The 14,752-nt window shown below is 43.5% G+C and overlaps 1 pseudogene; it reads right to left on the bottom strand.

The window, feature by feature from the left end:
- The window catches only part of LOC123728277 (rho guanine nucleotide exchange factor 39-like), a 117,060-nt pseudogene that overhangs the window by 64,100 nt on the left and 38,208 nt on the right, over positions 1 to 14,752 (bottom strand).

The raw sequence follows: 14,752 nt of genomic DNA, 5'->3' as shown, positions 1-14,752 counted from the left end.
TTTGAGATACACTGTCTACATGACAGAGGATCTATTGTATTCCTCGACCCTGAATGATTCAGCAGGATTCAAATGTACACATTTTATTTATCCTAAAAAGTAATAACCTTCTTCTGACAGTTATTTTCTCTGGAACGGTTGTCTGGTTCTTAAATGCAGCTCAAGTTGAAATCTGAAAGGTTAGCATTGCTTCACTTTTCAATGCACTCAAGGCTGCTAAGGATGAAGGCTGCTGTTGTGGATGTGGGCTTGAAAACACAAACTGCTGTAACAAATGGATTAATAAACATAGAAAATACAGTCAAAAGGAAAAGAGACGGGGAAAAAAACCGACAAACTCCATTATAAACTGCGGTATTGTATAAATATAACTAATCGCAGAGCTACTACAGAGACTAACTACAGTACTTGATAAGTTACCACACCAGCAGTAAGCCTTGTGAATGCAAAGGGGAGAAAGAGCAACATTGTTCAACTCATTAGGAAACTAAAAAGAAAAAAAACCCCAAACAAGAGTCCAATTAAAACCTCCTTCAATTAGGAGACACTTAAAAAGAGAAATAATAATCCCACTCCTTTATTCTCTCATCTAGTAATAACAAATACATGACAGGCTTTATCAGCAGCGGGAGCATGCCCTCATCCTTATTAGAGAGGGAGGGAGGGGGGGGGATGTAATTAAAGAGACGGCGCTACAAAAAAGAAAGAGGGAGAGTTTCTCCTCTCTAATGAGAGTTTATTACCCAGCATTCCCAAATAATGTAAAACGGAACACGCCCGTTTAGCCGTGCTGTCACGCTCATTAGCAGCTGAGCAAAGACAAGATAACGACGAGACAACAATAACATAATCTGAACCTGATTTATAACAGCTCACATATTCTAATGAAAAGGGGGAGAGGAAGAATGCAAGCATATTTAGAAAGCAAGCATGTGGTTGAGATCACTGTGTTGGCCTAGTTAGTGAGAATGTGGCGGTTGTGGCTACGGCGCTAATGCTAATTCCTTTTGTAATATGCAGATGATATGCAGATCGCTCTCTTTCCTATTCTCAGCAGACATGTTGGGTCATTCAGGGACTTCTCTCTCACGTCAGAAATGAAGAGAGAGAGAGTGAGCGAGAGAGAGAGCGAGAGAGCGAGCGAGCGAGAGAGCGAGAGAGAGAGCGAAAGAGAGAGCGAGAGAGAGCGAGAGAGAGAGAGCAAGAGAGAGAGCGAGAGAGCGAGAGAGAGAATTAAGTCGAATTATTTGCCTTTAAATACGTTACATTAAAGATTCAGAATTGTAATTAAGAGACAACAGGCACTGTCAGCCTATAACACGGGTTAGTGAACACGCCACAGACCGCTGCTTAATTCCTACCACTAATAGCTTCAAAAGGAAAGAAAGAACCAAGGAAATGAACACAGAACATCTCAATATAGTACTGGGAGGCATTATGTGTGTGTGTGTGTGTGTGTGTGTGTGTGTGTGTGTGTGTGTGTGTGTGTGTGTGTGTGTGTGTGTGTCGAGATACACTCTTCTCTCTAAACTTTCAGCAATTAAAAGGGAATATGAAGTGATTGTAAAGAGGCTAACTTATCTCCCTCTCTGAATGGGTAAGTGTGTAATAGGGATTAGATGAAAGAAAAGGAAATATGGCTTGGTATAAAAATGTGAATATGTGAGAGTTTGTTTAGTTTAAATATGGAAATGAACTGGTGTCTTCATCACAGCAATACTACCACAATTGAGAAGAGCAGGAGGTACTTCAATATGTTCAATGAAGATTCTTTCAAATGCCCAACAAGGGGCCTTCCCCGAGTGGCACAGTGGTCAGTGATCGTGAGACCCATGGGGACGGAGCACAATTGGCCCAGCGTCGTCCGGGTTAGAGGAGGGTTTGTCAGGCAGTGATGTTCTTGTCCCATCGCGCTCTAGCGACTCCTGTGGCGGGCCGGGCGCAGTGCACGCTGACACGGTCGCCAGGTGTACGGTGTTTCCTCCAACACATTGGTGCGGCTGGCTTCCGGGTTAAGCGGGCATTGTGTCAAGAAGCAGTGCGGCTTGGCTGGGTTGTGTTTCTGAGGACGCACTGCTCTCGACCTTTTCCCCTCCTGAGTCCGTACGGAAGTTGCAGCGATGAGACAAGACTAACTACCAATTGGATACCACAAAATTGAGGAGAAAAAGGGGTAAAAGTAAAAAATAAATCAAATTAAAAGTATTAATCTACTTCAATATGTTCAATGAAGATTCTTTCTAAAACACAACAGAAATAAATAATCAATTTAAAAAGTTTCAAGTTTTATTAGTTGTACCTACAGGATACACATGGGAATACGCCATCCAAATAAATGCTGACTTGCAGGTTCCTTCCTCAATGAAATAACAATAAGAAATAATACAAGTGTAGCCCGTCTTTTCAGCGCGCCATCAAGATACTAGGAAGAGGAGGCTGTGTACCCTGTCTCTTCAGCTAGCCATCAGGATACTAGGAAGAGGAAGCCGTGTAGCCTGTCTTTTCAGCTAGCCATCAGGATACTAGGAAGAGGAGGCTGTGTACCCATCTTTTCAGCTAGCCATCAGGATAGTAGGAAGAGGAGGCCGCGTAGCCCGTCTTTTCAGCTAGCCATCAGGATACTAGGAAGAGGAGGCTGTGTAGCCGTCTCTTCAGCTAGCCATCAGGATACTAGGAAGAGGAGGCCGCGTAGCCCGTCTTTTCAGCTAGCCATCAGGATACTAGGAAGAGGAGGCTGTGTAGCCTGTCTTTTCAGCTAGCCATCAGGATTCTAGGAAGAGGAGGCCGCGGAGCCCGTCTTTTCAGCTAGCCATCAGGATACTAGGAAGAGGAGGCTGTGTACCCGTCTTTTCAGCTAGCCATCAGGATACTAGGAAGAGGAGGCTGTGTACCCATCTTTTCAGCTAGCCATCAGGATACTAGGAAGAGGAGGCCGCGGAGCCCGTCTTTTCAGCTTGGAGTCCCACTTTCCTTTCCTTTTAATATGTCAATGAAGATTCTTTCAAAAGCACAACAAAGTATTAATCCAAACAACGACTCTTTGACCCCGTCACTGGTGGCAACAGGAACTTGTTGAAGATGAAAGCATCACGTCCTATCACAACGCATGATATAACCAATCACAACACATGATATAACATCACGTCCTATCACAACGCATGATATACCATCACGTCCTATCACAACGCATGATATACCATCACGTCCAATCACAACGCATGATATACCATCACGTCCTATCACAACGCATGATATACCATCACGTCCTATCACAACGCACGATATACCATCACGTCCTATCACAACGCACGATATAACATCACGTCCTATCACAACGCACGATATAACATCACGTCCTATCACAACGCACGATATACCATCACGTCCTATCACAACGCATGCTATACCATCACGTCTTATCACAACGCACGATATAACATCACGTCCTATCACGACGCATGATATAACATCACGTCCTATCACAACGCACGATATACCATCACGTCCTATCACAACGCACGATATAACCAATCACAACACATGATATAACCAATCACTTTCAAATCCATTCTTCACATAAAGGAGGACTAAAGCAAGCGTGGTCATTGGTTGCCCAATCTAAAGGCTAGGGCTTAGTTTCCCTCCCCTCGAGGTACAAGAGCCGTAGTCTTAACCTTTTCACTCCTTCATGTACTGTTCGTACTGCTCTAATACTTGTCGCCACCAGGTTACCATTCCCTTAGGCACAAAACGGCACCCCAACTCAGAGCCATTGTGGATTTCAAAGCCTCCAGCTGCACCCGCCTTCACTTTGACATGCTACATCCCCATTATGGACACAATAACATGCCTAACACAGACCGAGAGCGCAGAGGAGCTATTCACCATCACACAGAGTCCCAATCAACTCCAGAACTCATCACTGTCATCTCCAGGGAGAGAGGAAGGAAAGAGGAAAGAAAAGGTCCGCTTCAGCCACCCAAGCTCCACGTCCGAGTCCCAAATGGCCCCCTATTCCCTACATAGTGCACTACATTTGACCAGAGCACAATGGGGCCCTAACGCTGCACTATATAGGGAATAGGGTGCCATTTGGGATACAGACCAGATCCAGACAGTAAATGCCACTTAATAAAAGGCAATGATTTTATTCCCCCCTTCACTCCTGTATCTCCTTAAGTATCCAGCACTTCAGCCATACTCACCATCAATCATCGTTGAACAGCCATAAGTGACAGACCATTTCCTGCTATTACCGGGCAGCAGAAAGCAGGGAGAGCTGTGTGTCTTCACGCGTGAACGTGTGGATGTGTGTTGAGTCCCTTAACATCATCGTACTATTATGAGAGGTCCCTGGAGTCTCCAGAGTTTCACGGAGGAGAGCAAAGGTGAATCTATTGCCATGTCCCAGGGTAAATGTGTCAGTCCTGCAGCCTCAGAATGTCTGCTGCATTTTTGGGAGTTCTTTCTCCCATCGATCTCAGCATGCACAAGAAGCACGAAAGAATAGTGGGACATTAAACTAGCCAGAAGTTGGACACTAACTGAAGTCAGACTCTACGGAACTACAGATGTTGGTAGGTGTAAATGGTACAGCAAGACAGACATACTGTCTTTATGCGTGACGGATGGACAGAACACATTAAGAGGTCGCTGTAGAATCATCTCGATACTACACGAGACAAGAAAGCCTAATTAAGAAAACAGACAAGCAGCTTGATAAACCCATAGCAGCGTATTTCATCCTATCTCCTGTGTTCATAAATCAGCATGTTGATTATGCCCCCCCCCCCCCCCTCCCAGTGTTACACTAATTAACGACAGGGATCAGGACCGCATGAAATTACAGCCAACACTAACGGCTGGTTAACACAGGGGATTGTGACAGATCTGTGACAATCTGTGTGTGTGTGTGTGTGTGTGTGTGTGTGTGTCAAAGTTTTACAACAGGCGCTACATCAAAATAATAACCACATCGCAGCGCTCCCTTCTGGTTATGCAGCGGGTGACTAGCGGGGAAAACAACACAACAGGAAAAGGAAAGAGAAGTCAGGCATGAAAAGCGTGACGCTATAAGGGTCGTCTATGGTGGTATTCACAGTACGCAACACTACCTCTCACACACTGTTCTGTTTCGCACTCTGAACATTCTCACAACACCTTCCAGGAAGTCACATGGTTCAGAGTAGGAAAGTAGAACTTGTCAGCCAATCAAAAGTCCACAAACTACTGGGTCAGTGGAACCCACATCACATGACAATCAGCAGCTTTACCTGTGTATCAACTGGTACAAAAGCGGAGTGGGAAAATGGTTGGATAAATGAAAGCGGGTATTGTTTGATGTAGTAGGTGTGGGGTAGAGGATGTTGTACAGTAGTTGGTGTTGCTCAGAACAATGTACAGTCGTGGCCAAAAGTTTTGAGAATGACACAAATATTAATTTCCACAAAGTTTGCTGCTACAAGGTCTCAATGTGATTAAGGTCTGGGGAGTTTCCTGGCCATGAACCCAAAAATCAATGTTTTGTTCCCCGAGCCACTTAGTTATCACTTTTTCCTTATGGCAAGGTGCTCCATCATGCTGGAAAAGGCATTGTTTGTCACCAAACTGTTCCTGGATGGTTGGGAAAAGTTGCTCTCGGAGGATGTGTTGGTACCATTCTTTATTCATGGCTGTGTTCTTAGGCAAAATTGTGAGTGAGCCCACTCCCTTGGCTGAGAAGCAACCCCACACATGAATGGTCTCAGGATGCTTCCTGTTGGCATGACATGGGACTGATGCTAGCGCTCACCTTGTCTTCTCCGGACAAGCTTTTTTTCCGGATGCCCCAAACAATCGGAAAGGGGATTCATCAGAGAAATTGAATTTACCCCAGTCCTCAGCAGTCCAATCCCTGTACCTTATGCAGAATATCAGTCTGTCCCTGATGTTTTTTCCTGGAGAGAAGTGGGTTCTTTGCTGCCCTTCTTGACACCAGGCCATCCTCCAAAAGTCTTTGCCTCACTGTGCGTGCAGATGCACTCACACCTGCCTGCTGCCATTCCTGAGCAAGCTCTATACTGGTGGTGCCACGATCCCGCAGCTGAATCAACTTTAGGAGAAGGTCCTGGCGCTTGCTGGACTTTCTTGGGTGCCCTGAAGCCTTCTTCACAACAATTGAACCGCTCTCCTTGAAGTTCTTGATGATCGGATAAATGGTTGATTTAGGTGCAATCTTACTGGCAGCAATATCCTTGCCTGTGAAGCCCTTTTTGTGCAAAGCAATGATGACGACATGCGTTTCCTTGCAGGTAACCATGGTTGACAGAGGAAGAACAATGATTCCAAGCACCACCCTCCTTTTGAAGCTTCCAGTCTGTTATTCGAACTCAATCAGCATGACAGAGTGATCTCCAGCCTTGTCCTTGTCAACACTCACACCTGTGTTAACAAGAGAATCACTGACATGATGTCAGCTGGTCCTTTTGTGGCAGGGCTGAAATGCAGTGGAAATGTTTTTTGGGGGGGGATTCAGTTCATTTGCATGGCAAAGAGGGACTTTGCAATTAATTGCAATTCATCTGATCACTCTTCATAACATTCTGGAGTATATGCAAATTGCCATCATACAAATTGAGGCAGCAGACTTTGTGAAAATGTATATTTGTGTCATTCTCAAAACTTTTGGCCACAACTGTACTGTTGAATGGTGTTTTACAGTAGTTGGTGGTTTAGAACAATGTACTGTTGAATGGTGTTTTACAGTAGTAGGTGGTTTAGAACAATGTACTGTTGAATGGTGTTTTACAGTAGTTGGTGGTTTAGAACAATGTACTGTTGAATGGTGTTTTACAGTAGTTGGTGGTTTAGAACAATGTACTGTTGAATGGTGTTTTACAGTAGTTGGTGGTTTAGAACAATGTACTGTTGAATGGTGTTTTACAGTAGTAGGTGGTTTAGAACAATGTACTGTTGAATGGTGTTTTACAGTAGTTGGTGGTTTAGAAATGTACTGTTGAATGGTGTTTTACAGTAGTAGGTGGTTTAGAACAATGTACTGTGTTTTACAGTAGTTGGTGGTTTAGAACACATCTGTACACATCTGGTCCTTCTTTGGACACTGTTATCAAACCTCCAAACGGGCTTCAATGCCATACAACACTCCTTCCGTGGCCTCCAACTGCTCTTAAATGCAAGTAAAACTAAATGCATGCTATTCAACTGATCGCTGCCCGCACCTGCCCGTCCGACTAGTATCACTACTCTGGACGGTTCTGACTTAGAATATGTGGACAACTACAAATAGCTAGGTGTCTGGTTAGACTGTAAACTCTCCTTCCAGACTCACATCAAACATCTCCAATCCAAAATTAAATCTAAAATCGGCTTCCTATTTCACAACAAAGCATCCTTCACTCATGCTGCCAAACATACCCTCGTAAAACTTACCATCCTACCGATCCTCAACTTCGGCGAAGTAATTTACAAAATAGCCTCCAAAACTCTACTCAGCAAACTATCACAGCGCCATCCGTTTTGTCACCAAAGCCCCATATACTACCCAGCACTTCGACCTGTATGCTCTCGTCGGCTGGCCCTCGCTACATATTCGTCGCCAGACCCACTGGCTCCAGGTCATCTATAAGTCTATGCTAGGTAAAGCTCCGCCTTATCTCAGTTCACTGGTCACCATAGCAGCACCCACCCATAGCACGTGCTCAAGCAGGTATCTCTCACTGGTCATCCCCAAAGCCAACACCTCCTTTGGCCGCCTTTCCTTCCAGTTCTCTGCTGCCAATAACTGGAACGAATTGCAAAAATCGCTGAAGCTGGAGACTTATATTTCCCTCAATAACTTTAAGCACCAGCTATCTGAGCAGCTTACCGACCACTGCAGCTGTACATAGCCCATTTGTAAATAGCCCATCCAACTACCATCATCCCCATATTGTTTTTATTAACTTTTTATGCTCTTTTGCACACCAGTATTTCTACTTGCACATCATCATCTGCACATCTATCACTCCAGTGTTAATTTGCTAAATTGTAATTACTTCCCTGCTATGGCCTATTTATTGCCTTACCTCCTTACTCCATTTGCACTCACTGTATATAGATTTTTCTATTGTGATATTGACAGTATGTTTGTTTATCCCATGTGTAACTCTGTGTTGTAAATGAGAACTTGTTCTCAAGTGGCCTACCTGGTTAAATAAAGGTGAAATATACATTTAAAAAAAGAAAAATGTACTGTTAGATGGGGTGTATAAGGTGTAGTGAAACAGAGTAACATACTGTTAGATGGGTGTATAAGGTGTATTGAAACAGAGTAACATACTGTTAGATGGGGTGTATGAGGTGTATTGAAACAGGGTAACATACTGTTAGATGGGGTGTATTGAAACAGAGTAACATACTGTTAGATGGGGTGTATTGAAACAGAGTAACATACTGTTAGATGGGGTGTAGTGAAACAGAGTAACATACTGTTAGATGGGGTGTATAAGGTGTAGTGAAACAGAGTAACATACTGTTAGATGGGTGTATAAGGTGTATTGAAACAGAGTAACATACTGTTAGATGGGGTGTATGAGGTGTATTGAAACAGGGTAACATACTGTTAGATGGGGTGTATTGAAACAGAGTAACATACTGTTAGATGGGGTGTAGTGAAACAGAGTAACATACTGTTAGATGGGGTGTATAAGGTGTAGTGAAACAGAGTAACATACTGTTACATGGGGTGTATTGAAACAGGGTAACATACTGTTAGATGGGGTGTATTGAAACAGAGTAACATACTGTTAGATGGGGTGTATAAGGTGTAGTGTATGGAAACAGAGTAACATACTGTTAGATGGGGTGTATAAGGTGTGTGTATGGAAACAGTAACATACTGTTAGATGGGGTGTATAAGGTGTATGGAAACAGTAACATACTGTTAGATGGGGTGTATAAGGTGTAGTGAAACAGGGTAACATACTGTTAGATGGGGTGTATAAGGTGTGTATATTGAAACAGGGTAACATACTGTTAGATGGGGTGTATAAGGTGTATGGAAACAGGGTAACATACTGTTAGATGGGGTGTATAAGGTGTATGGAAACAGTAACATACTGTTAGATGGGGTGTATTGAAACAGAGTAACATACTGTTAGATGGGGTGTATAAGGTGTAGTGAAACAGGTAACATACTGTTAGATGGGGTGTATAAGGTGTATGGAAACAGTAACATACTGTTAGATGGGGTGTATAAGGTGTAGTGAAACAGGGTAACATACTGTTAGATGGGGTGTATAAGGTGTATTGAAACAGGGTAACATACTGTTAGATGGGGTGTATAAGGTGTAGTGAAACAGTAACATACTGTTAGATGGGGTGTATAAGGTGTATTGAAACAGGGTAACATACTGTTAGATGGGGTGTATAAGGTGTATGGAAACAGTAACATACTGTTAGATGGGGTGTATAAGGTGTAGTGAAACAGGGTAACATACTGTTAGATGGGGTGTATAAGGTGTGTATTGAAACAGGGTAACATACTGTTAGATGGGGTGTATAAGGTGTATGGAAACAGGGTAACATACTGTTAGATGGGGTGTATAAGGTGTATGGAAACAGTAACATACTGTTAGATGGGGTGTATAAGGTGTAGTGAAACAGGGTAACATACTGTTAGATGGGGTGTATAAGGTGTAGTGAAACAGGGTAACATACTGTTAGATGGGGTGTATAAGGTGTAGTGAAACAGGGTAACATACTGTTAGATGGGGTGTATAAGGTGTATGGAAACAGTAACATACTGTTAGATGGGGTGTATAAGGTGTAGTGAAACAGGGTAACATACTGTTAGATGGGGTGTAGTGAAACAGGGTAACATACTGTTAGATGGGGTGTATAAGGTGTATGGAAACAGTAACATACTGTTAGATGGGGTGTATAAGGTGTAGTGAAACAGTAACATACTGTTAGATGGGGTGTATAAGGTGTAGTGAAACAGGGTAACATACTGTTAGATGGGGTGTATAAGGTGTGTGGAAACAGAGTAACATACTGTTAGATGGGGTGTATTGAAACAGAGTAACATACTGTTAGATGGGGTGTATAAGGTGTAGTGAAACAGTAACATACTGCTGGATGGGGTGTATAAGGTGTAGTGAAACAGTAACATACTGTTAGATGGGGTGTATAAGGTGTATGGAAACAGTAACATACTGTTAGATGGGGTGTATAAGGTGTAGTGAAACAGGGTAACATACTGTTAGATGGGGTGTAGTGAAACAGGGTAACATACTGTTAGATGGGGTGTATAAGGTGTATGGAAACAGTAACATACTGTTAGATGGGGTGTATAAGGTGTAGTGAAACAGTAACATACTGTTAGATGGGGTGTATAAGGTGTAGTGAAACAGTAACATACTGCTGGATGGGGTGTATAAGGTGTAGTGAAACAGTAACATACTGTTAGATGGGGTGTATAAGGTGTAGTGAAACAGAGTAACATACTGTTAGATGGGGTGTATAAGGTGTATGGAAACAGTAACATACTGTTAGATGGGGTGTATAAGGTGTAGTGAAACAGTAACATACTGTTAGATGGGGTGTATAAGGTGTAGTGAAACAGTAACATACTGCTGGATGCGCTGGATGGGCAGTGGGAGCAGGTCCTCTAGTTTACAGTTGTGGAACTCTGGTCTGGACTCCTGGAGCTTCTTAAACCTTCTAAAGGCCTTGTTCTTCTTTACCTGGAGCTGAGGACCGAGAACAGACATCATTTAATAATCACCCTGAGTCCTCCACTAACAGATCTTTACCTGGAGCTGAGGACAGAGAACAGACATCATTTAATAATCACCCTGAGTCCTCCACTAACAGATCTTTACCTGGAGCTGAGGACAGAGAACAGACATCATTTAATAATCACCCTGAGTCCTCCACTAACAGATCTTTACCTGGAGCTGAGGACAGAGAACAGACATCATTTAATAATCACCCTGAGTCCTCCACTAACAGATCTTTACCTGGAGCTGAGGACAGAGAACAGACATCATTTAATAATCACCCTGAGTCCTCCACTAACAGATCTTTACCTGGAGCTGAGGACAGAGAACAGACATCATTTAATAATCACCCTGAGTCCTCCACTAACAGATCTTTACCTGGAGCTGAGGACAGAGAACAGACATCATTTAATAATCACCCTGAGTCCTCCACTAACAGATCTTTACCTGGAGCTGAGGACAGAGAACAGACATCATTTAATAATCACCCTGAGTCCTCCACTAACAGATCTTTACCTGGAGCTGAGGACAGAGAACAGACATCATTTAATAATCACCCTGAGTCCTCCACTAACAGATCTTTACCTGGAGCTGAGGACAGAGAACAGACATCATTTAATAATCACCCTGAGTCCTCCACTAACAGATCTTTACCTGGAGCTGAGGACAGAGAACAGACATCATTTAATAATCACCCTGAGTCCTCCACTAACAGATCTTTACCTGGAGCTGAGGACAGAGAACAGACATCATTTAATAATCACCCTGAGTCCTCCACTAACAGATCTTTACCTGGAGCTGAGGACCGAGAACAGACATCATTTAATAATCACCCTGAGTCCTCCACTAACAGATCTTTACCTGGAGCTGAGGACAGAGAACAGACATCATTTAATAATCACCCTGAGTCCTCCACTAACAGATCTTTACCTGGAGCTGAGGACAGAGAACAGACATCATTTAATAATCACCCTGAGTCCTCCACTAACAGATCTTTACCTGGAGCTGAGGACAGAGAACAGACATCATTTAATAATCACCCTGAGTCCTCCACTAACAGATCTTTACCTGGAGCTGAGGACAGAGAACAGACACCACTAACAGAGGAGAGCGAAGAGTTTGACAGAGGTGACCTCTCAGAACAGAACATGCCACAGGACAGTCAGTTTCTAAATCAAGGGCATGTCAACTCCCTCCAACGAGGGTGAGCTGCTGTGAACATCAAAAACACTTGTGAAAGCAGCAACCAGAACAACTGTCCACAATCGATAGAATCCTGTCCTGAGACTGTTTTAACAGCAGCCTGTCTCATCACACATATCGCCATCTCTCTTTGTGGCCCCTGTCGCTGCCTGGCCGTGTGGCCCCTGTCGCTGTCTGGCCGTGTGGCCCGTCTGGCCCCTGTCGCTGTCTGGCCGTGTGGCCCCTGTCGCTGTCTGGCCCCAATCGCTGTCTGTCTGTGTAGCGTCTGTCGATGTCTGTCTGTGTACTCCCCCCAACACCAATCACCTTTATGTCAGTCATTACCTCTCTGGGTTGGCAGTCAGGGTGGAGGGGGAAGTCTGTGTGTGAGAGTGACAATGTGTGTGTGTGTGTGAGCGTGTGTGTGTGTGTGTGTTTGAGCACGCTCTCATTAAATATGCACGGGTAAATCATGTCAACATGAGTGTCAACAATATGACAGCAGAAAGAGAGACTAATCTTGTCAGCCATCAAAACTAGCATGGCTGCTTGTAGGGCCCAAGAAAATTTGCGTTTGCGGAAAACGCGGACAGAATCCAGACATTAAAACGCAACTCAATAATATTTTAAAAAAATCTATTGAACTTTCTTCCCGGTGAACCATAAGACATGACCATAATGCATCAGGGATTGGTGTTTTCATGCAGCTTTCTGAAACGCCACAGGAATTCCCCTGCCTGTGTGTGTGTAACAGCCGTTAGCGATAATGTTAATGACACCAGTATTCTGGTAGAGCAGGAAAGGCTCAATTAAAATGTTAACTACAAAAGTAGCCTAGCTGGCAGAATGGGATCATGATTATTTGCATTCATCCAGTGGCCATTTTTTTCTGCAAACTCTGCAATCACAGGAGCACAACAGCAACACAGTCCGTGCTATCTGGGATCCTTGGGACCTCCTTACCGCGTTGAAATTTAAAAACGGTTACGGTAAGCGTTAAGGTAAGGGTTATGGTTAGGGAAAGGGTTCCCAAGTGGCGCTGCGCTCTAAGGCACTGCATCTCAGTGCTAGAGGCTTCACTATAGACCCTGGTTCGATTCCGGGCTGTATCACAACCGGCCGTTATTGGGAGTACCATAGTGGGGAGCAAAATTGACCCAGCGTCGTCCGGGTTTGTTCTTAACTGACTTGCCTAGTTAAATAAAGGTTCAATAAAATAAAGGGTTAAGGCTACGGTTTAGGGTAGGGACATCCCAAGGATCCCAGATAGCACTGACCACAGCAACACCTCAATCAATCAACAGTCTCTTCCTGGTGCACACTGACCACAACACCTCTTAACCAATCAACAGTCTCTTCCTGGTGCACACTGACCACAACAACACCTCTTAACCAATCAACAGTCTCTTCCTGGTGCACATTAACCACAACAACACCTCTTAACCAATCAACAGTCTCTTCCTGGTGCACACTAGAATTAAAGGGTAACTACATCCCCCCCCAAAAATTGAAATTTCTTCAATATTTCCAAGACCTAAAAAACGGTCTCCTGATGTGGTTTAAACATTGTTGTGGACTTAAAAATATCCATTTGTGTTTTTTCTATAAAAAAAATGTTTTAATGATTCTGAGAGCCAAAAACCTGGAAAAACCAAGCGGAGAAAAGGGAATTTGGTGTGTTTACACTGAGTTGTACCGGGTAAAAGGGGTGTGTGTTTACACTGCGATGATGAGCTCAACGTGAGAGGAATCACTGATGAACAAGAGGGTGAAATCAGAAACGAACATTTCAACACTATGGAGCGAACATCTCTGTGAGGGAAGACCTCACAACTAAAATACTGCTTACTGCAGAGCCACGGCATCTCTACCTACCTAGCATCCTCTCCTAGTTACCTGTGGTCGGTCACCTGTGGTCGGTCACCTGTGGTCGGTCACCTGTGGTCGGTCACCTGTGGTCGGTCACCTGTGGTCGGTTACCTGTGGTTAACCCTGCACGGAGCCGACAGCTGCAGTGATATGAATGTCTTTGGTTAAGAGGAAGGATGAGTCTGTCTGCAGATAGACCATTGACTGATCTCATTGATTAGGAACAGAGCAGGGGAGTTGGAATTGATTCCTCCACCGGGTCTACATAGCTAACACGCCTGTAATTGCTGAAACATGGGGCTGTGTGTTATTAGCGTGTTAGAGACTCGTTAGCGTGTTAACGGCGGTGCATCACTTAGGCTGAGGTGATAAAAACAGTGCCTTCTGAAAGTATTCATACCCCTTGACTTATTCCACATTGTGTTGTGTTATAGTCTGAATTGAAAATAGATTCACACACAATACCAGATAATGACAAAAATGAAAAACATTATTTTTAGAAATTGTTGCAAATGTATTGAAAATGAAATACAGAAATATAATTTACATAAGTATTCACACCCGAGTCAACACTTTGTATAAACACATTAGGCAGCGATTACAGCTGTGAGTCTTTTTGGGCAAATCTCTAAGAGCTTTGTACACATGGATTGTACAATATTTGTCCATTATTCTTTAAAAAAAAAATGATTCAAGCTCTGTCAAGTTGGTTGTTGATCATTGCTAGACAGCCATTTTCAAGTCTTGCAATAGATTTTCAAGCCGATTTCAATTCAAACTGTAACTAGGCCACTCAGGAACATTCAATGACGTCTTGGTAAACAACTCCAGTGTAGATTTGGCCTCATGTTTTATGGTTATTGTCCTGATGAAAGATGAATGTCTCCCAGTGTCTGTTGGAAAGCAGACTGAACCAGGTTTTCCTCTAGGATATTTCCTGT

Source organism: Salmo salar, chromosome ssa17 (assembly GCF_905237065.1).
Source record: "Salmo salar chromosome ssa17, Ssal_v3.1, whole genome shotgun sequence".
NCBI classification, from domain to species: domain Eukaryota; kingdom Metazoa; phylum Chordata; class Actinopteri; order Salmoniformes; family Salmonidae; genus Salmo; species Salmo salar.
This window is presented reverse-complemented; position numbering and strand designations above follow the sequence as displayed.